At 60.8% G+C, this 22500-nt stretch overlaps 2 non-coding genes across 2 annotated transcripts; both read right to left on the bottom strand.

Annotated features, from left to right (window-relative positions):
- Nucleotides 1–2941: 2941 nt before the first annotated feature.
- Nucleotides 2942–3060, bottom strand: LOC131869975 (5S ribosomal RNA). The gene has a single exon (XR_009368343.1). It is a non-coding gene; the product is annotated as a 5S ribosomal RNA (ribosomal RNA).
- Nucleotides 3061–10877: 7817 nt separating this feature from the next.
- Nucleotides 10878–10996, bottom strand: LOC131869948 (5S ribosomal RNA). The gene has a single exon (XR_009368316.1). It is a non-coding gene; the product is annotated as a 5S ribosomal RNA (ribosomal RNA).
- Nucleotides 10997–22500: the final 11504 nt, after the last annotated feature.

Below are 22500 nucleotides of genomic sequence, written 5' to 3'. Positions count from 1 at the left end.
GGCTGCGCTCCGAAGCGGGGTTATTGGAGCGCCGCCTCTTTTTTTGTCGGAGCGTTTGGTGGGGTTTCTCGCATTGGCTCTTCCGAGGCCCGGTTGCCACCCTGGCGCGCACGAAGTCGGAAGTAGGGTTAATTGCCCGGGTGCGCACCTTTGCCAGGGTGGGCACCTTACCTGGGCTGCGCACCAGGGCGGGCTCAAGATGGCACGCGCGTTCCGTTTTTTTCACTATCTTTCAAAACGGAAATTTTAAAATCTCCTTTTTTTTTTGCCTTTTCTGGAAATTAGTGAAGGCAGCGCATCAAAGGTGCGCACCTCGCTGCCCACCTTGGTGTGCTCTGAGGTGCGCACCCGGGAGCGCTACGAAGTGTGCTCCAAGGTGCGGCGTGCACGTTGTCGGAGCCCGGTTTGCCCCGGGTGCGCACCTCGCCTGCACCTTGGCCGGGGTGGGCACCTTGGCTGGGTTTGCCCAGGGTGCGCTCCGAAGCGGGGTTACTGGAGCGCCCCCTCTTTTTTTGTCAGAGCGTTTGGTGGGGTTTCTCGCATTGGCTCTTCCCAGGCCCGGTTGTTGGGTGCGCTCCCACCCTGGCGCGCGCGAAGTTGGAAGTTGGGTTAATTGCCCGGGCGCGCACCTTCGCCAGGGTGGGCACCTTGGTGCGCACACCTTGGCTGGGCTGCGCACCAGGGCGGGCTCAAGATGGCACCAGCATTCCCTTTTTCTCACTATCTTTCAAAACGGAAATTTTAAAATCTCGTTTTTTTTTTGCCTTTTATGGAAATTAGTGAAGGCATCGCATCAAAGGTGCGCACCTCGCTGCCCACCTTGGTGTGCTCCGAGGTGCCCACCACGGTGCGCAACGCCGGTGCGAACCCGGGAGCGCCCCGATGTGTGCTCCAAGGTGCGGCGTGCACGAAGTCGGACCCCGGTTTGCCCCGGGTGCGCACCTCGCGTGCACCTTGGTGCGCACACCTTGGCTGGGTTGCGCGGCCTGGTGGGCACCATGGTGCGCACCAAGGAGCGCTCCGAAGTGTGCTCCAAGGTGCGGCGTGCACGAAGTCGGAGCCCGGTTTGCCCCGGGTACGCACCTCGCGTGCACCTTCGCCGGGGTGGGCACCTCGGCTGGGTTGCGCGCCCTGGTGCGCACCAAGGAGCGCTCCGAAGTGTGCTCCAAGGTGCGGCGTGCACGAAGTCGGAGCCCGGTTTGCCCCGGGTGCGCACCTCGCGTGCACCTTCGGCGGGGTTGCGCGCCCTGGTGGGCACCATGGTGCGCACCAAGGAGCGCTCCGAAGTGTGCTCCAAGGTGCGGCGTGCACGAAGTCGGAGCCCGGTTTGCCCCGGGTGCGCACCTCGCGTGCACCTTCGGCGGGGTTGCGCGCCCTGGTGGGCACCATGGTGCGCACCAAGGAGCGCTCCGAAGTGTGCTCCAAGGTGCGGCGTGCACGAAGTCGGAGCCCGGTTTGCCCCGGGTGCGCACCTCGCGTGCACCTTCGCCGCGGTGGGCACCATGGCGTGCACGAAGTCGGAGCCCGGTTTGCCCCGGGTGCGCACCTCGCGTGCACCTTCGCCGGGGTGGGCACCTCGGCTGGGTTGCGCGCCCTGGTGCGCACCAAGGAGCGCTCCGAAGTGTGCTCCAAGGTGCGGCGTGCACGAAGTCGGAGCCCGGTTTGCCCCGGGTGCGCACCTCGCGTGCACCTTCGCCAGGGTGGGCACCTCGGTGCGCACACCTTCTCAATGTTTTCTTGCCTTTTCTGGAAATTGGTGAAGGCAGCGCATCAAAGGTGCGCACCTCGGTGTGCTCCGAGGTGCGAACCCGAGAGCGCTCCGAGGTGCCCACGAAGTCGAAAGTCGGGTTAATTGCATTGTTTTCCCCGGGTGCGCTCCGAGGTGCGCAACATCGGCGCGCACCAAGGAGGGCTCCGAAGTGTGCTCCAAGGTGCGCATGATGGCGTGCACCTCTGGTGCGCACGATTCGGAGCTCGGTTTGACCGGGGTGCGCACACCTTGGCTGGGTTGCGCACCTTTTGTGCGCTCCAAGGTGCGCACGAAGTCGGAGCTCGGTTTGCCCCGGGTGCGCACCTTCGCCAGGGTGCGCACCTTGATGCGCACGCCTTGGCTGGGCTGCGCACCTTGGTGGGCGCCATGGTGCGCACCTTTCGTGCGCTCCAAGGTGCGCACGAAGTCGGAGCTCGGTTTGCCCCGGGTGCGCACCTTGGTGGGCGCCATGGTGCACTCCGAGGTGCCCAAGATTGGTGCGCACCAAGGAGCGCTCCGAAGTGCGCTCCAAGGTGCGCGCGAAGTCGAAAGTTGGGTTAATTGTCCGGTTTGCCTCGGGTGCGCACCTTGCGTGCACCTTCGCCAGGGTGGGCGCCTTGGTGCGCACACCTTGGCTGGGCTGCGCACACCTTGGCACCCGCGTTTCCTTCATTTTAAATTTTTTTTTTTTACAATCTCTCAAGTGGGAAATTCTATAATCTCAACTTTTTTTGCCTTTTCAGGAAACTTTTGAATGGAGCGCATCATTGGTGCGCTCCGAAGTGTGCTCCAAAGCTCTCTCCAGCTGCGTGCACCTGCCCCGGCCGCGCACCCGGCCCCGCCCAGCTTCGCTCACCTGTCCCGGGCGTCTGGTGCGGAACCTTAGAGTAAGAAACATCACCGTGCACCTTGGCCAACGTGCGCGACTCGACCGAGCGCGCACTGGCCGAGGTGCACACCGATTTCACCTGGGTGCGCGCGCAGCACCTCGGGCGCACCGGGGTGCGCGCACAACGCCCGGGTTGCACCGTGGCCTGTGTGCTCGGGGCGCCTCGGGTGCGCGCTCGGTGTCGCCCCCGCGCGCGCGGTAGTGCGGGCAGCGCACCCCGGCCCGGCCCGGCCCCGACGAGAACGCAAACGGGCAAAAGGTTTATTCAAATAGCATTGCGATGCCCGGCGAAAAACTAAAAAAGGGTGCAACACCGGGACTTCCCGGGAGGTCACCCATCCCAGTACTACTCCGGCCCAAGCGCGCTTAACTGCGGAGTTCTGATGGGATCCGGTGCACTAACGCTGGTATGATCGCACCCGTTATGAGCTTGTCGCAGTGTGTACTTAGCAAACCGCGACCCACGTGCGAATCCACCCCGGCCACCCACCCCCGTCGAGGTGCACACCCTCCCTCGCGAAGTGCGCCCCGTTCGCCAAGTGTGAGCCCTGCCCGGGTGCGCGCACCTTGCTAGGGCGTCGGGTGTGCACCCGGCCCGGCCTACGTGCGTGCACCTGTAGGGGGCGTCGTGTGCGTGCAGTGTCCCGTCTGCAACGCGGTGCCCACACACCACCTCGGGCGCAACGACCTGCGCTCACATGTGGGCCGAGTGCACCTTGGTGCATGTTCGGGGCGCCTCGGGTGCACGCTCGATCTTGCCCCGGTGCACCAAGGCGCTCGGTTTGCCCCGGGTGCGCACTTGGTGCAAGGTGGGCACCCAAAATAGGGATCAAGCACCAAAACACAAGTTTCGGGATGCAAAATGGGACCCAAGGACCACAAATGCGTTCCAAGACCCATGATGGGTCCACGAGAACAAAAATGTGTTCCGAGACTTAATAAACAAATATTGGGTTTTAGGAGAAGAAACATGCTCTGATGCCCAAAACGAGAATCGACCCCGAAAAGGCCACAGGCCAAAAGTGGGATGCGAGACAAAAAAAAATGGGACCCGAGGACCAAAATTGGGTTCCCAGGTCGAAGACAGGGCAACCGGACAAGAAACGACCTCTAAGGCTCGAAATGAGTCCCGACGACTAAAACTTGACAAGAAGCACCCATCAGGCACCCAACTCGACACCCATGGGATGCCGACCCACCCGGGCTTCCACCTAGCACACCTTGGCACCCACCCACCCTCGCACCCAACCTCGCACCCAACTTAGCACCTTTGAACCCACATTGGCACTCACCCTGACCCTGGCACCTTGGAACCCACATTGGCACTCACCTTGACCCTGGCACCCACCTTTGCACTCACCTTGGGACCCACCCTGGCTCCCACCTCGGCACCCACCCAGACACCCACCTTGGTTCCTTGGCACCCACCTTGGATCCTTGGCACCCACCCCGACACCCACCTTGGCACGCAACTTGGCTACTTGCCACCCACCTTGGCTCCTTGACGCCCACCCCGACAACCACCCCGTGACCTACCCTGGCTAGGGTTGGTGCACACCCACCCTGGTGCCCACCTTGGCACCCACCCTATGACCCACCTTGGCACGCACCTTAGTACCCACCCCGTTACCCACCCTAGGACCCACCCCGTGACCCACCTTGGCCAGGGTGGGTGCCTTGGTGCGCACAACTTGCCTGGGCTGCACACCAGGGCGGGCTCAAGATGGCACCCGCGTTCCGTTTTTTTCACTATCTTTCAAAACGGAAATTTTAAAATCTCATTTTTTTCTTTTTTTTGCCTTTTCTGGAAATTAGTGAAGGCAGCGCATCAAAGGTGCGCAATGCTGGTGCGAACCCGGGAGCGCTCCGATGTGTGCTCCAAGGTGCGGCGTGCACGAAGTCCGAGCCCGGTTTGCCCCGGGTGCGCACCTCGCGTGCACCTTCGCCGGGGTGAGCACCTTGGCTGGGTTGCGCGCCCTGGTGCGTACCAAGGAGCGCTCTGAAGTGTGCTCCAAGGTGCGGCGTGCACGAAGTCGGAGCCCGGTTTGCCCCGGGTGTGCACCTCGGGTGCGCACCTCGCGTGCACCTTCGCTGCGGTGGGCACCTTGGCTGGGTTGCGCGCCTTGGTGGGCACCATGCAGTGCACGAAGTCGGAGCCCGGTTTGCCCCGGGCGCGCACCTCCGCCAGGGTGGGCACCTTGGTGCGCACAACTTGCCTGGGCTGCGCATCAGGAAGGGCTCAAGATGGCACCCGCGTTCCGTTTTTTTCACTATCTTTCAGAACGGAAATTTTAAAATATCGTTTTTTTTTGCCTTTTCTGGAAATTAGTGAAGGCAGCGCATCAAAGGTGCGCAACGCTGGTGCGAACCTGGGAGCGCTCCGATGTGTGCTCCAAGGTGCGGCGTGCACGAAGTCGGAGCCCGGTTTGCCTCGGGTGCGCCCTGGTGGGCACCATGGTGCGCACCAAGGAGCGCTCCGAAGTGTGCTCCAAGGTGCGGCCTGCACGAAGTCGGAGCCCGGTTTGCCCCGGGTGTGCACCTCGGGTGGGCACCTTGGTGCGCATGCCTTGCCTGGGCTGCGCACCAGGGCGGGCTCAAGATGGCACCCGCGTTCCTTTTTTTTCACTATCTTTCAAAACGGAAATTTTAAAATCTCATTTTTTTTTGCCTTTTTCTGGAAATTAGTGAAGGCAGCGCATCAAAGGTGCGCACCTCGCTGCCCACCACGGTGCGCAACGCCGGTGGGCACCCGGGAGTGCTTCGAAGTGTGCTCCAAGGTGCTGCGTGCACGTTGTCGGAGCCCGGTTTGCCCCGGGTGCGCACCTCGCGTGCACCTTCGTCGGGGTGGGCACCTTGGCTTGGTTTGCCCCGGCTGCGCTCCGAAGCGGGGTTATTGGAGCGCCGCCTCTTTTTTTGTCGGAGCGTTTGGTGGGGTTTCTCGCATTGGCTCTTCCGAGGCCCGGTTGCCACCCTGGCGCGCACGAAGTCGGAAGTAGGGTTAATTGCCCGGGTGCGCACCTTTGCCAGGGTGGCACCTTACCTGGGCTGCGCACCAGGGCGGGCTCAAGATGGCACGCGCGTTCCGTTTTTTTCACTATCTTTCAAAACGGAAATTTTAAAATCTCCTTTTTTTTTTGCCTTTTCTGGAAATTAGTGAAGGCAGCGCATCAAAGGTGCGCACCTCGCTGCCCACCTTGGTGTGCTCTGAGGTGCGCACCCGGGAGCGCTACGAAGTGTGCTCCAAGGTGCGGCGTGCACGTTGTCGGAGCCCGGTTTGCCCCGGGTGCGCACCTCGCCTGCACCTTGGCCGGGGTGGGCACCTTGGCTGGGTTTGCCCAGGGTGCGCTCCGAAGCGGGGTTACTGGAGCGCCCCCTCTTTTTTTGTCAGAGAGTTTGGTGGGGTTTCTCGCATTGGCTCTTCCCAGGCCCGGTTGTTGGGTGCGCTCCCACCCTGGCGCGCGCGAAGTTGGAAGTTGGGTTAATTGCCCGGGCGCGCACCTTCGCCAGGGTGGGCACCTTGGTGCGCAAACCTTGGCTGGGCTGCGCACCAGGGCGGGCTCAAGATGGCACCAGCATTCCCTTTTTCTCACTATCTTTCAAAACGGAAATTTTAAAATCTCGTTTTTTTTTTGCCTTTTATGGAAATTAGTGAAGGCATCGCATCAAAGGTGCGCACCTCGCTGCCCACCTTGGTGTGCTCCGAGGTGCCCACCACGGTGCGCAACGCCGGTGCGAACCCGGGAGCGCCCCGATGTGTGCTCCAAGGTGCGGCGTGCACGAAGTCGGACCCCGGTTTGCCCCGGGTGCGCACCTCGCGTGCACCTTGGTGCGCACACCTTGGCTGGGTTGCGCGGCCTGGTGGGCACCATGGTGCGCACCAAGGAGCGCTCCGAAGTGTGCTCCAAGGTGCGGCGTGCACGAAGTCGGAGCCCGGTTTGCCCCGGGTGCGCACCTTCGCCGCGGTGGGCACCATGGCGTGCACGAAGTCGGAGCCCGGTTTGCCCCGGGTGCGCACCTCGCGTGCACCTTCGCCGGGGTGGGCACCTCGGCTGGGTTGCGCGCCCTGGTGCGCACCAAGGAGCGCTCTGAAGTGTGCTCCAAGGTGCGGCGTGCACGAAGTCGGAGCCCGGTTTGCCCCGGGTGTGCACCTCGGGTGCGCACCTCGCGTGCACCTTCGCTGCGGTGGGCACCTTGGCTGGGTTGCGCGCCTTGGTGGGCACCATGCAGTGCACGAAGTCGGAGCCCGGATTGCCCCGGGCGCGCACCTCCGCCAGGGTGGGCACCTTGGTGCGCACAACTTGCCTGGGCTGCGCACCAGGAAGGGCTCAAGATGGCACCCGCGTTCCGTTTTTTTCACTATCTTTCAGAACGGAAATTTTAAAATCTCGTTTTTTTTTGCCTTTTCTGGAAATTAGTGAAGGCAGCGCATCAAAGGTGCGCAACGCTGGTGCGAACCTGGGAGCGCTCCGATGTGTGCTCCAAGGTGCGGCGTGCACGAAGTCGGACCCCGGTTTGCCCCGGGTGCGCACCTCGCGTGCACCTTGGTGCGCACACCTTGGCTGGGTTGCGCGCCCTGGTGGGCACCATGGTGCGCACCAAGGAGCGCTCCGAAGTGTGCTCCAAGGTGCGGCGTGCACGAAGTCGGAGCCCGGTTTGCCCCGGGTGCGCACCTCGCGTGCACCTTCGCCGCGGTGGGCACCATGGCGTGCACGAAGTCGGAGCCCGGTTTGCCCCGGGTGCGCACCTCGCGTGCACCTTCGCCGGGGTGGGCACCTTGGTGTGCAGACCTTGGCTGGGTTGCGCGCCCTGGTGGGCACCATGGTGCGCACCAAGGAGCGCTCCGAAGTGTGCTCCAAGGTGCGGCCTGCACGAAGTCGGAGCCCGGTTTGCCCCGGGTGTGCACCTCGGGTGGGCACCTTGGTGCGCATGCCTTGCCTGGGCTGCGCACCAGGGCGGGCTCAAGATGGCACCCGCGTTCCTTTTTTTTCACTATCTTTCAAAACGGAAATTTTAAAATCTCATTTTTTTTTGCCTTTTTCTGGAAATTAGTGAAGGCAGCGCATCAAAGGTGCGCACCTCGCTGCCCACCACGGTGCGCAACGCCGGTGGGCACCCGGGAGTGCTTCGAAGTGTGCTCCAAGGTGCTGCGTGCACGTTGTCGGAGCCCGGTTTGCCCCGGGTGCGCACCTCGCGTGCACCTTCGTCGGGGTGGGCACCTTGGCTGGGTTTGCCCCGGCTGCGCTCCGAAGCGGGGTTATTGGAGCGCCGCCTCTTTTTTTGTCGGAGCGTTTGGTGGGGTTTCTCGCATTGGCTCTTCCGAGGCCCGGTTGCCACCCTGGCGCGCACGAAGTCGGAAGTAGGGTTAATTGCCCGGGTGCGCACCTTTGCCAGGGTGGGCACCTTACCTGGGCTGCGCACCAGGGCGGGCTCAAGATGGCACGCGCGTTCCGTTTTTTTCACTATCTTTCAAAACGGAAATTTTAAAATCTCCTTTTTTTTTTGCCTTTTCTGGAAATTAGTGAAGGCAGCGCATCAAAGGTGCGCACCTCGCTGCCCACCTTGGTGTGCTCTGAGGTGCGCACCCGGGAGCGCTACGAAGTGTGCTCCAAGGTGCGGCGTGCACGTTGTCGGAGCCCGGTTTGCCCCGGGTGCGCACCTCGCCTGCACCTTGGCCGGGGTGGGCACCTTGGCTGGGTTTGCCCAGGGTGCGCTCCGAAGCGGGGTTACTGGAGCGCCCCCTCTTTTTTTGTCAGAGCGTTTGGTGGGGTTTCTCGCATTGGCTCTTCCCAGGCCCGGTTGTTGGGTGCGCTCCCACCCTGGCGCGCGCGAAGTTGGAAGTTGGATTAATTGCCCGGGCGCGCACCTTCGCCAGGGTGGGCACCTTGGTGCGCACACCTTGGCTGGGCTGCGCACCAGGGCGGGCTCAAGATGGCACCAGCATTCCCTTTTTCTCACTATCTTTCAAAACGGAAATTTTAAAATCTCGTTTTTTTTTTGCCTTTTATGGAAATTAGTGAAGGCATCGCATCAAAGGTGCGCACCTCGCTGCCCACCTTGGTGTGCTCCGAGGTGCCCACCACGGTGCGCAACGCCGGTGCGAACCCGGGAGCGCCCCGATGTGTGCTCCAAGGTGCGGCGTGCACGAAGTCGGACCCCGGTTTGCCCCGGGTGCGCACCTCGCGTGCACCTTGGTGCGCACACCTTGGCTGGGTTGCGCGGCCTGGTGGGCACCATGGTGCGCACCAAGGAGCGCTCCGAAGTGTGCTCCAAGGTGCGGCGTGCACGAAGTCGGAGCCCGGTTTGCCCCGGGTACGCACCTCGCGTGCACCTTCGCCGGGGTGGGCACCTCGGCTGGGTTGCGCGCCCTGGTGCGCACCAAGGAGCGCTCCGAAGTGTGCTCCAAGGTGCGGCGTGCACGAAGTCGGAGCCCGGTTTGCCCCGGGTGCGCACCTTCGCCGCGGTGCGCACCATGGCGTGCACGAAGTCGGAGCCCGGTTTGCCCCGGGTGCGCACCTCGCGTGCACCTTCGGCGGGGTTGCGCGCCCTGGTGGGAACCATGGTGCGCACCAAGGAGCGCTCCGAAGTGTGCTCCAAGGTGCGGCGTGCACGAAGTCGGAGCCCGGTTTGCCCCGGGTGCGCACCTCGCGTGCACCTTCGGCGGGGTTGCGCGCCCTGGTGGGCACCATGGTGCGCACCAAGGAGCGCTCCGAAGTGTGCTCCAAGGTGCGGCGTGCACGAAGTCGGAGCCCGGTTTGCCCCGGGTGCGCACCTCGCGTGCACCTTCGCCGCGGTGGGCACCATGGCGTGCACGAAGTCGGAGCCCGGTTTGCCCCGGGTGCGCACCTCGCGTGCACCTTCGCCGGGGTGGGCACCTCGGCTGGGTTGCGCGCCCTGGTGCGCACCAAGGAGCGCTCCGAAGTGTGCTCCAAGGTGCGGCGTGCACGAAGTCGGAGCCCGGTTTGCCCCGGGTGCGCACCTCGCGTGCACCTTCGCCAGGGTGGGCACCTCGGTGCGCACACCTTCTCAATGTTTTCTTGCCTTTTCTGGAAATTGGTGAAGGCAGCGCATCAAAGGTGCGCACCTCGGTGTGCTCCGAGGTGCGAACCCGAGAGCGCTCCGAGGTGCCCACGAAGTCGAAAGTCGGGTTAATTGCATTGTTTTCCCCGGGTGCGCTCCGAGGTGCGCAACATCGGCGCGCACCAAGGAGGGCTCCGAAGTGTGCTCCAAGGTGCGCACGATGGCGTGCACCTCTGGTGCGCACGATTCGGAGCTCGGTTTGACCGGGGTGCGCACACCTTGGCTGGGTTGCGCACCTTTTGTGCGCTCCAAGGTGCGCACGAAGTCGGAGCTCGGTTTGCCCCGGGTGCGCACCTTCGCCAGGGTGCGCACCTTGATGCGCACGCCTTGGCTGGGCTGCGCACCTTGGTGGGCGCCATGGTGCGCACCTTTCGTGCGCTCCAAGGTGCGCACGAAGTCGGAGCTCGGTTTGCCCCGGGTGCGCACCTTGGTGGGCGCCATGGTGCACTCCGAGGTGCCCAAGATTGGTGCGCACCAAGGAGCGCTCCGAAGTGCGCTCCAAGGTGCGCGCGAAGTCGAAAGTTGGGTTAATTGTCCGGTTTGCCTCGGGTGCGCACCTTGCGTGCACCTTCGCCAGGGTGGGCGCCTTGGTGCGCACACCTTGGCTGGGCTGCGCACACCTTGGCACCCGCGTTTCCTTCATTTTAAATTTTTTTTTTTTACAATCTCTCAAGTGGGAAATTCTATAATCTCAACTTTTTTTGCCTTTTCAGGAAACTTTTGAATGGAGCGCATCATTGGTGCGCTCCGAAGTGTGCTCCAAAGCTCTCTCCAGCTGCGTGCACCTGCCCCGGCCGCGCACCCGGCCCCGCCCAGCTTCGCTCACCTGTCCCGGGCGTCTGGTGCGGAACCTTAGAGTAAGAAACATCACCGTGCACCTTGGCCAACGTGCGCGACTCGACCGAGCGCGCACTGGCCGAGGTGCACACCGATTTCACCTGGGTGCGCGCGCAGCACCTCGGGCGCACCGGGGTGCGCGCACAACGCCCGGGTTGCACCGTGGCCTGTGTGCTCGGGGTGCCTCGGGTGCGCGCTCGGTGTCGCCCCCGCGCGCGCGGTAGTGCGGGCAGCGCACCCCGGCCCGGCCCGGCCCCGACGAGAACGCAAACGGGCAAAAGGTTTATTCAAATAGCATTGCGACGCCCGGCGAAAAACTAAAAAAGGGTGCAACACCGGGACTTCCCGGGAGGTCACCCATCCCAGTACTACTCCGGCCCAAGCGCGCTTAACTGCGGAGTTCTGATGGGATCCGGTGCACTAATGCTGGTATGATCGCACCCGTTATGAGCTTGTCGCAGTGTGTACTTAGCAAACCGCGACCCACGTGCGAATCCACCCCGGCCACCCACCCCCGTCGAGGTGCACACCCTCCCTCGCGAAGTGCGCCCCGTTCGCCAAGTGTGAGCCCTGCCCGGGTGCGCGCACCTTGCTAGGGCGTCGGGTGTGCACCCGGCCCGGCCTACGTGCGTGCACCTGGAGGGGGCGTCGTGTGCGTGCAGTGTCCCGTCTGCAACGCGGTGCCCACACACCACCTCGGGCGCAACGACCTGCGCTCACATGTGGGCCGAGTGCACCTTGGTGCATGTTCGGGGCGCCTCGGGTGCACGCTCGATCTTGCCCCGGTGCACCAAGGCGCTCGGTTTGCCCCGGGTGCGCACTTGGTGCAAGGTGGGCACCCAAAATAGGGATCAAGCACCAAAACACAAGTTTCGGGATGCAAAATGGGACCCAAGGACCACAAATGCGTTCCAAGACCCATGATGGGTCCACGAGAACAAAAATGTGTTCCGAGACTTAATAAACAAATATTGGGTTTTAGGAGAAGAAACATGCTCTGATGCCCAAAACGAGAATCGACCCCGAAAAGGCCACAGGCCAAAAGTGGGATGCGAGACAAAAAAAAATGGGACCCGAGGACCAAAATTGGGTTCCCAGGTCGAAGACAGGGCAACCGGACAAGAAACGACCTCTAAGGCTCGAAATGAGTCCCGACGACTAAAACTTGACAAGAAGCACCCATCAGGCACCCAACTCGACACCCATGGGATGCCGACCCACCCGGGCTTCCACCTAGCACACCTTGGCACCCACCCACCCTCGCACCCAACCTCGCACCCAACTTAGCACCTTTGAACCCACATTGGCACTCACCCTGACCCTGGCACCTTGGAACCCACATTGGCACTCACCTTGACCCTGGCACCCACCTTTGCACTCACCTTGGGACCCACCCTGGCTCCCACCTCGGCACCCACCCAGACACCCACCTTGGTTCCTTGGCACCCACCTTGGATCCTTGGCACCCACCCTGACACCCACCTTGGCACGCAACTTGGCTACTTGCCACCCACCTTGGCTCCTTGACGCCCACCCCGACAACCACCCCGTGACCTACCCTGGCTAGGGTTGGTGCACACCCACCCTGGTGCCCACCTTGGCACCCACCCTATGACCCACCTTGGCACGCACCTTAGTACCCACCCCGTTACCCACCCTAGGACCCACCCCGTGACCCACCTTGGCCAGGGTGGGTGCACCCACCCTGGTGCCCACCTTGGCACCCACCCATCCTAGCACCCAGCCTGTGACCGGGCTTGGAACCCAACCTTGCACCCGCACCCGTCTTGGCCAGTGTGGGTGCGCACCCATCCTGGCACCCACGTTGTGACACACCCTTTAACCCACGCACCCTAGCACCCACGTTGGCACCCACCTTGGAACCCAACCTAGCAACTTGGCACCCACCCCGTGACCCACCTTGGCATCCACCATAGCAGTCGCCGACTTGGCACCCACCTCGGCACCCACCTTGACACTTGTGGACCCACCTTGCCACTCACCCTAGCATCGACCCATCCTAGCACCCACCCTGGCACCTTTGCACCCTAGCACTCACCCATCCTAGCACCTAACCTGTGACCCACCTTGACACTCACCCTCGCACCCACCTTGGAACCCAACCTAGCACCCACCCACCCTGACACCAACCCTAGCACCTACCCACCCTTGCACCCACCCTGTGACCCATCTTGGCACCCACCCATCCTACCACTCAACCTATCACCCACCTTCTCACCCACCTTGGCATCCACCTTAGCACCCACCCACACTGGCACCTTGGCACCCACCTCGGGTAAGGTGGGTGCACACCCACCCTGGCACCCAATTTAGAACCCACCGAGCATGTTACCCACCTTGGCACCCACATTGCAGCCCACCCTAGTACCCACCCTATGACCCACATTGGCATCCACACCCTAGCACCCAGGCACCTCGACACCCGCCTTGACACCCACCCTAGCACTGAACCTGTGACCCACCTTGGAACTCACCCTAGAACCCACCCACCCTGTGAACCACCTTGGCATCCACCTTAGCACCCACCCACCTTGGCACCCACTCTAGCACTCACCCATCCTAACACCCAACTTGTTACCCACCTTGGCACCCGCCCTCGCGTCCACCTTGAAACCCACCCTAGCACCCACCCACGCAGGAGCCCACCTTGGCACCCAACCTAACACCCACGCATCCTGGCACCCAACTTGTGACCCACCTTGGAACCCACCCTAGTACCCACCTTTGAACCCACTATATCACCAACCCACCTTGGCACCCACCCTATGACCCTCTTTGGAATCCACCCTAGCACGCACCCACCCTGGCACCCACCATGGAGCGCACCCTAGCACCCACCCACCTCGGCACGCACCTCAACACCCACCTTGGTGTGCGCACTGCGCCAACCTCTCAAAGACCCTATGTGGTGCGCTCCAAAGTGTACACCTTTGGTGCGCTCCAAGGTGCGCACCTTTGGTGCACACCGAGGTGCACACCAAAGTGTGCACCGAGGTGAGCACCAAAGTGCACTCCAGGGTGCACACCAAGGCGTGCACCTTTGGTGCGGTCAATGCAAACGAATTCGGAAGTTGGGGTCGATGTCCTAATCGCTGCTGCAGACTACACGTATGAGAATCGGACAAATAGCTTTATATAGGGGAGGTGTTGCGTTTGATGGGTCGACTCCCCTGGTTGTGTGCACTGCACCAACTTCAAAGACCCTGTCTTGTTTAAGAAGTCAAAAGTTGGGGTGGATGTCCTAATCATTGCTGCAGTCTACGCATGTATGAGAATCAGACAAATAGCTTATATAGGGGAGGTGTTGCATTCGGTGGGTTGACTCCCCTGGTTGTGCGCACTGCGCCAACCTCAAAGACCCCGCATAGCAGAAGAAGTCGGAAGTCGGATTTTGGTGAGCACCAAGGCGTGCACCTTTGGTGCGGTCAACGCAGACGAATTCAGAAGTTGGGGTGGATGTCCTAATCGTTGTTGCAGGCTACACATGTATGAGAATCAGACAAATAGCTTATATAGGGGAGGTGTTGGGTTTGATGGGTCAACTCCCTTGGTTGTGCGCATTACGCCAACCTCAAAGACCTTGTTTTCGTTAAGAAGTCAAAAGTTGGGGTCAATGTCCTAATGGCTCCTGCAGGCTACACATGTATGAGAATCGGACAAATAGCTTATATAGGGGAGGTGTTGGGTTTGATGGGTCGACTCCCCTGGTTGTGCGCATTACGTCAACCTCAAAGACCTTGTTTTCGTTAAGAAGTCAAAAGTTGGGGTCGATGTCCTAATTGCTCCTGTAGACTACACATGTATGAGAATCAGACAAATAGCTTATATAGGGGAGGTGTTGGGTTTGATGGGTTGACTCCCCTAGTTGTTCGCATTACACCAACCTCAAAGACCTTGTTTTCGTTTAGAAGCCGAAAGTTGGGGTCGATGTCCTAATTGCTCCTGCAGGCTACGCATGTATGAGAATCAGACAAATAGCTTATATAGGGGAGGTGTTGGGTTTGATGGGTCGACTCCCCTGGTTGTGCGCATTGCGCCAACCTCAAAGACCCTGCATTGCGGATGAAGTCGAAAGTCAGAGTTTGGTGTGCTACAAGGTGTGGTCGAAGGTGCTCACCTAGGTGTGCACCTTTGGAGCACAGGAAAAGTGCCCTCCAAAAGTGCGCACCTTTGGAGTGCACAAAAGTGCCCTCCAAAAGTGCGCACCTTTGGAGCGCAGAAAAGTGCCCTCCAAAAAGTGCCCTCCAAAAGTGCGCACCTTTGGAGCGCAGAAAAGTGCCCTCCAAAAAGTGCCCTCCAAAAGTGCGCACCTTTGGAGCGCAGAAAAGTGCCCTCCAAAAAGTGCCCTCCAAAAGTGCGCACCTTTGGAGCGCAGAAAAGTGCCCTCCAAAAAGTGCCCTCCAAAAGTGCGCACCTTTGGAGCGCAGAAAAGTGCCCTCCAAAAAGTGCCCTCCAAAAGTGCGCACCTTTGGAGCGCAGAAAAGTGCCCTCCAAAAAGTGCCCTCCAAAAGTGCGCACCTTTGGAGCGCAGAAAAGTGCCCTCCAAAAAGTGCCCTCCAAAAGTGCGCACCTTTGGAGCGCAGAAAAGTGCCCTCCAAAAAGTGCCCTCCAAAAGTGCGCACCTTTGGAGCGCAGAAAAGTGCCCTCCAAAAAGTGCCCTCCAAAAGTGCGCACCTTTGGAGCGCAGAAAAGTGCCCTCCAAAAGTGCGCACTTTTGGTGCGCACCAAGGCGCTGGTTCGGTCGTTGCAGGCGAGTTCGGAAGTTGGGGTCGATGTCCTGAGCGGAGGTGCAAACTACACAGGTGTCGGAATCGGACAAATAGCTTATATAGGGGAGGTGTATGCTTCGATGGGTCGACTCCCCAGGTTGAGCGCACCGCGCCAACCTCAAAGACCCTACGGTATGGATGAAGTCGGAAGTTGGGTCCGATGACCGATTCGATTAGTAGGTATGCTCATGAGGTCGGAATTTGGGTCCGATGACCTGCCATGTGCAGGAAGGCGAATGTTGACACTGTGCGTTGCAAGGTGCACACCAAGGCGCTGGTGCGGTCTTTTTAGTCGAGTTCGGAAGTTGGGGTCGATGTCCTGATCGGAGGTGCAAGCTACACAGGTGTGGGAATCGGACAAATAGCTTATATAGGGGAGGTGTATGCTTCGTTGGGTCGACTCCCCGGGTTGAGCGCACCGCGCCAACCTCAAAGACCCTACGGTATGGATGAAGTCGGAAGTTGGGTCCGATGACCGATTCGATATGTAGGCATACTCGCGAGGTCGGAATTTGGGTCCGATGACCTGCCACGTGCAGGAAGGCGAATGTTGGCACTGTGCGTTGCAAGGTGCGCACCAAGGCGCTGGTTCGGTCGTTGGAGGCGAGTTCGGAAGTTGGGGTCGATGTCTTGATCGGAGGTGCAAACTACACAGGTGTGGGAATCGGACAAATAGCTTATATAGGGGAGGTGTATGCTTCGTTGGGTCGACTCCCCGGGTTGAGCGCACCGCGCCAACCTCAAAGACCCTACGGTATGGATGAAGTCGGAAGTTGGGTCCGATGACCGATTCGATATGTAGGCATACTCGCGAGGTCGGAATTTGGGTCCGATGACCTGCCATGTGCAGGAAGGCGAATGTTGGGACTGTGCGTCGCAAGGTGCGCACCAAGGCGCTGGTGCCGTCGTTGCAGTCGAGTTCGGAAGTTGGGGTCGATGTCCTGGTCAGAGGTGCAAACTACACAGGTGTGGGAATCGGACAAATAGCTTATATAGGGGAGGTGTATGCTTCGATGGGTCGACTCCCTGGGTTGAGCGCACCGCGCCAACCTCAAAGACCCTACAGTATGGATGAAGTCGGAAGTTGGGTCCGATGACCGATTCGATACGTAGGCATATTGGCGAGGTCTGAATTTGTGTCCGATGACCTGCCATGCGCAGGAAGGCGGAATTTGGGTCCGATGACCGAGTTGATGGCGTGCCATGCGCAGAAAGGCGGAATTTGGGTCCGATGACCGAGTTGATGTTGATGGCCCGCCATGCACAGGAAGGCGGAATTTGGGTCCGATGACCGATTTGAAGGCGTGCCATACGCAAAAAGGCGGAGTTTGGGTCCGATGACCGAGTTGATATTGATGGCCCGCCATGCGCAGGAAGGCGGAATTTGGGTCCGATGACCTGACATACGCATGGAGTCCGACTCGGGGGCCGATGTTCGATTCGATGACTTGCATTGTGGGTAAAGTCGGAAGTTGTGGTCTTTGACCCGATTCGATGACCAGACTTCGGCTGCTTGAGAATCGGACAAATAACTTATATAGGGGAGGTAGTGTTCTCGAGCATCCTCCCCCCGTGCCCGTTTATGTCGATTGATGCTGGTGCTCGACTGGTTGGAGCGCTCGGATGCAAAAATCTTGCACCAGGATTTATCGATTGTGATGGACACGGCAAGTCTCCTGATTGCTATGCAGGAGCTCATCGTGAATCTCTATGCGGCCTTGGTATGGACTCGACCTGCGGAATGGTTCGGCAATGGTAGTCGCTCCAACACGTCCTTGCAATGGCCACAGAGGTGATTCGACTAGAGCTCCAGTCTAGCTTTTGGGTTGCTTGGCGGACTGGTATAGCCGCGATCGAGTTCCGGCCATGAACGTTTTAGATAGCTCTTGGGCTTTCTGGGACGGAAGTCGGAAGTTTGGGCTGTTGTCCGATTTGATGACCATTCTTCGGATGTGTGAGAATCGGACAAATAACTTATATAGGGGACTGTGTTGTCTCACGCAGCCCCCTCCGTGCCCCTCTATCTCGACCGATGTTGGTGCTTGAAAGGGTTGGGATCGCTCGGATTTATAAACGTGCACCACCATTTGTCGAGTGTGAGGGACGCGGCAGGTCTCCTAAATGCTATGCGGGCGCTCTCTGAGAATCTCTATCCGGCCTCGACACAGACTAGTCTTGCTGAATGGTTTGGCACTGGTAGTCGATCCAACACGTCGTTGTTGTGGCCGCCTAGGCGATTCGATTCGAGCCCCCGTCTAGCTTTTGGGTTGCTTGGCGGATTTTGCCCTATCCGCAAGTGAGCTCGGTCCCTAAACGTTCGAGAAACCCGATTGCTATGCGCCGACTCTCTTTCTTGCGAGCCTCCATCTAGCTTTTGGGTCTCTACGGAACGGAAGTCGGAATCTGGGACCGTTGTTTGATTCGACGAGGCAGACTACGGTTGTGCGAGAATCGGACAAATAACTTATATAGGGGAGGTGTTGACTGGAGCATTCTCCCCCGTGCCCCTCTAACTCGACCAATGCTGGCGCTCGAACGGTGGTAGCGCTCGGATTTTCATTGAGCGCCAGCATTGGTCGATTTAGAGGGGCATGCGAGATTCCCGAATGCTATGCGAGGGCTCTAACGGAAATGTCTATTGGTTTCGGTATGGATGCAATTGCGAGTGGTTCGGCAAAGGTAGTCGTTCCGATGCGTCCATGTCGTGGCCAAATCGATAATTCGATTTGAGCCCTCGTATAGCATTTGGGTCTCTCGATGTGATTCCGCATTCCAGTCCCTTTGGGCACTGCTTGAGCCGCATCCCAGGGGGTTCCCTTCCCAATAATCTGCCTCGCAACCCGATTGCTATGCGGTGAGGCTCCTCGGCCGCCTCGGAACTATCTGTGTATCAGACGCATCGCGGGATAAGGGGTTGGCAACGGTAGTCGCCCCAAGCGCGTCCGATGCTTGGACCATTCCGAGGCGGCCCTGAAGCCTCTTCCGTCTAGCCGTTGGGTCCTTCTCGCCGCATCCCTCGCCTCGCACCCCGATTGCTATGCGGTGAGGCTCCTCGGCCGCCTCGGAACTATCTGTGTATCGGACGCGTCGCGGGATAAGGGGTTGTCACTGGTAGTCGCCCCAAGCGCGTCCGATGCTTGGACCATTCCGAGGCGGCCCTGAAGCCTCTTCCGTCTAGCCGTTGGGTCCTTCTCGCCGCATCCCTCGCCTCGCACCCCGATTGCTATGCGGTGAGGCTCCTCGGCCGCCTCGGAACTATCTGTGTATCGGACGCGTCGCGGGATAAGGGGTTGTCATTGGTAGTCGCCCCAAGCGCGTCCGATGCTTGGACCATTCCGAGGCGGCCCTGAAGCCTCTTCGGTCTAGCCGTTGGGTCCTTCTCGCCGCATCCCTCGCCTCGCACCCCGATTGCTATGCGGTGAGGCTCCTCGGCCGCCTCGGAACTATCTGTGTATCGGACGCGTCGCGGGATAAGGGGTTGTCACTGGTAGTCGCCCCAAGCGCGTCCGATGCTTGGACCATTCCGAGGCGGCCCTGAAGCCTCTTCCGTCTAGCCGTTGGGTCCTTCTCGCCGCATCCCTCGCCTCGCACCCCGATTGCTATGCGGTGAGGCTCCTCGGCCGCCTCGGAACTATCTGTGTATCGGACGCGTCGCGGGATAAGGGGTTGTCACTGGTAGTCGCCCCAAGCGCGTTCGATGCTTGGACCATTCCGAGGCGGCCCTGAAGCCTCTTCCGTCTAGCCGTTGGGTCCTTCTCGCCGCATCCCTCGCCTCGCACCCCGATTGCTATGCGGTGAGGCTCCTCGGCCGCCTTGGAACTATCTGTGTATCGGACGCGTCGCGGGATAAGGGGTTGTCACTGGTAGTCGCCCCAAGCGCGTCCGATGCTTGGACCATTCCGAGGCGGACCCGAAGCCTCTTCCGTCTAGCCGTTGGGTCCTTCTCGCCGCATCCTTCGCCTCACACCCCGATTGCTATGCGGTGAGGCTCCTCGGCCGCCTCGGAACTATCTGTGTATCGGACGCGTCGCGGGATAAGGGGTTGTCACTGGTAGTCGCCCCAAGCGCGTCCGATGCTTGGACCATTCCGAGGCGGACCCGAAGCCTCTTCCGTCTAGCCGTTGGGTCCTTCTCGCCGCATCCCTCGCCTCGCACCCCGATTGCTATGCGGTGAGGCTCCTCGGCCGCCTTGGAACTATCTGTGTATCGGACGCGTCGCGGGATAAGGGGTTGTCACTGGTAGTCGCCCCAAGCGCGTCCGATGCTTGGACCATTCCGAGGCGGACCCGAAGCCTCTTCCGTCTAGCCGTTGGGTCCTTCTCGCCGCATCCCTCGCCTCGCACCCCGATTGCTATGCGGTGAGGCTCCTCGGCCGCCTTGGAACTATCTGTGTATCGGACGCGTCGCGGGATAAGGGGTTGTCACTGGTAGTCGCCCCAAGCGCGTCCGATGCTTGGACCATTCCGAGGCGGCCCCGAAGCCTCTTCCGTGTAGCCGTTGGGTCCTTCTCGCCGCATCCCTCGCCTCGCACCCCGATTGCTATGCGGTGAGGCTCCTCGGCCGCCTTGGAACTATCTGTGTATCGGACGCGTCGCGGGATAAGGGGTTGTCACTGGTAGTCGCCCCAAGCGCGTCCGATGCTTGGACCATTCCGAGGCGGCCCCGAAGCCTCTTCCGTGTAGCCGTTGGGTCCTTCTCGCCGCATCCCTCGCCTCGCACCCCGATTGCTATGCGGTGAGGCTCCTCGGCCGCCTTGGAACTATCTGTGTATCGGACGCGTCGCGGGATAAGGGGTTGTCACTGGTAGTCGCCCCAAGCGCGTCCGATGCTTGGACCATTCCGAGGCGGCCCCGAAGCCTCTTCCGTGTAGCCGTTGGGTCCTTCTCGCCGCATCCCTCGCCTCGCACCCCGATTGCTATGCGGTGAGGCTCCTCGGCCGCCTTGGAACTATCTGTGTATCGGACGCGTCGCGGGATAAGGGGTTGGCAGTGGTAGTCGCCCCAAGCGCGTCCGATGCTTGGACCATTCCGAGGCGGACCTGAAGCCTCTTCCCTCTAGCCGTTGGGGCTTTCTCGCCGCATCCCTCGCCTCGCACCCTGATTGCTATGCTGTGAGGCTCCTCGGCCGCCTTGGAACTATCTGTGTATCGGACGCATCGCGGGATAAGGGGTTGGCAGTGGTAGTCGCCCCAAGCGCATCCGATGCTTGGACCATTCCGAGGCGGCCCTGCAGCCTCTTCCGTCTAGCCGTTGGGGCCATCTCGCCGCATCCCCCACCTCGCACCACGATTGCTATGCGGTGAGGCTCCTTGGCCGCCTCGGAACTATCTGTGTATCGGACGCATCGCGGGATAAGGGGTTGTCACTGGTAGTCGCCCCAAGCGCGTCCGATGCTTGGACTATTCCGAGGCGGCCCTGCAGCCTCTTCCGTCTAGCCGTTGGGGCCATCTCGCTGCATCCCCCACCTCCTCGGCCGCCTCGGAACTATCTGTGTATCGGACGCATCGCGGGATAAGGGGTTGGCAGTGGTAGTCGCCCCAAGCGCGTCCGATGCTTGGACTATTCCGAGGCAGCCCTGCAGCCTCTTCCGTCTAGCCTTTGGGGCCATCTCGCCGCATCCCTCGCCTCGCACCCCGATTGCTATGCGGTGAGGCTCCTCGGCCGCCTGGGAACTATCTTCGTATCGGACGCATCGCGGGATAAGGGGTTGTCACTGGTAGTCGCCCCAAGCGCGTCCGATGCTTGGACTATTCCGAGGCGGCCCTGTGGCCTCTTCCGTCTAGCCGTTGGGGCCATCTCGCCGCATCCCCCACCTCGCACCCCGATTGCTATGCGGTGAGGCTCTTCGGCCGCCTTGGAACTATCTTCGTATCGGACGCATTGCGGGATAAGGGGTTGTCACTGGTAGTGGCCCCAAGCGCGTCCGATGCTTGGACTATTCCGAGGCGGCCCTGCAGCCTCTTCCGTCTAGCCGTTGGGGCCATCTCGCCGCATCCCCCACCTCGCACCCCGATTGCTATGCGGTGAGGCTCCTCGGCCGCCTTGGAACTATCTTCGTATCGGACGCATCGCGGGATAAGGGGTTGTCACTGGTAGTCGCCCCAAGCGCGTCCGATGCTTGGACTATTCCGACGCGGCCCTGTGGCCTCTTCCGTCTAGCCGTTGGGGCCATCTCGCCGCATCCCCCACCTCGCACCCCGATTGCTATGCGGTGAGGCTCCTCGGCCGCCTTGGAACCATCTTCGTATCGGACGCATCGCGGGATAGGGGGCTGTCACTGGTAGTCGCCCCAAGCGTGTCCGATGCTTGGACCATTCCTAGGCGGCCCTGAAGCCTCTTCCGTCTAGCCGTTGGGGCCTTCCCGCCCCATCCCTCGCCTCGCACCCCCGATTGCTATGCGGTGAGGCTCCTCGGCCGCCTTGGAACCATCTGTGTATCGGACGCATCGCGGGATAAGGGGTTGGCACTGGCAGTCGCCCCAAGCGCGTCCGATGCTTGGACCATTCCGAGGTGGCCCTGAAGCCTCTTCCGTCTAGCCGTTGGGGCCTTCCCGCCCCATCCCTCGCCTCGCACCCCGATTGATATGCGGTGAGGCTCCTCGGCCGCCTTGGAACTATCTGTGTATCGGACGCATCGCGGGATAAGGGGTTGGCACTGGTAGTCGTCCCAATCGCATCCGATGCTTGGACCATTCCGAGGCGGCCCTGCAGCCTCTTCCGTTTAGCCGTCGGGGCCTTCCCGCCGCATCCCTCGCCTCGCATCCCGATTCCTATGCGGTGAGTCTTCTCGGCCGCCGCGGAACTATACCTGTTATTGCTACTGCATCCTTCGGCTGGTAACCTCCTCTGCCGCCTTGGAACGTTCTCTTTGTCGGACGCGTCGCGGGATAAGGGGTTGGCACTGGTAGTCGCCCCAAGCGCGCCCGATGCATAGACCGCTCCGAGTCGACCTTGCTTTCAGCCTCTCACATGCATAGACCTCTCTGAGTCGACCCTGCAGCCTCTCACGTTTAGCCTTTGGAATCTCGCCTCACAACATGATTGCTATCCTTGATGCATCCCTTGCCTCGAGCCCTGATTGCTTTCTTGGCTGCATCCCTCCTCTCCTCACAGCCCGGTTGTCATCACTGCTTCATCCGTCGCTTCATGCATTCTGGCT

This window comes from Cryptomeria japonica, unplaced genomic scaffold (genome assembly GCF_030272615.1).
Source record: "Cryptomeria japonica unplaced genomic scaffold, Sugi_1.0 HiC_scaffold_274, whole genome shotgun sequence".
Lineage (NCBI taxonomy): Eukaryota > Viridiplantae > Streptophyta > Pinopsida > Cupressales > Cupressaceae > Cryptomeria > Cryptomeria japonica.
Note: the sequence above shows the minus strand (reverse complement) of the source record. Positions and strands in the feature narration are given on the sequence as shown.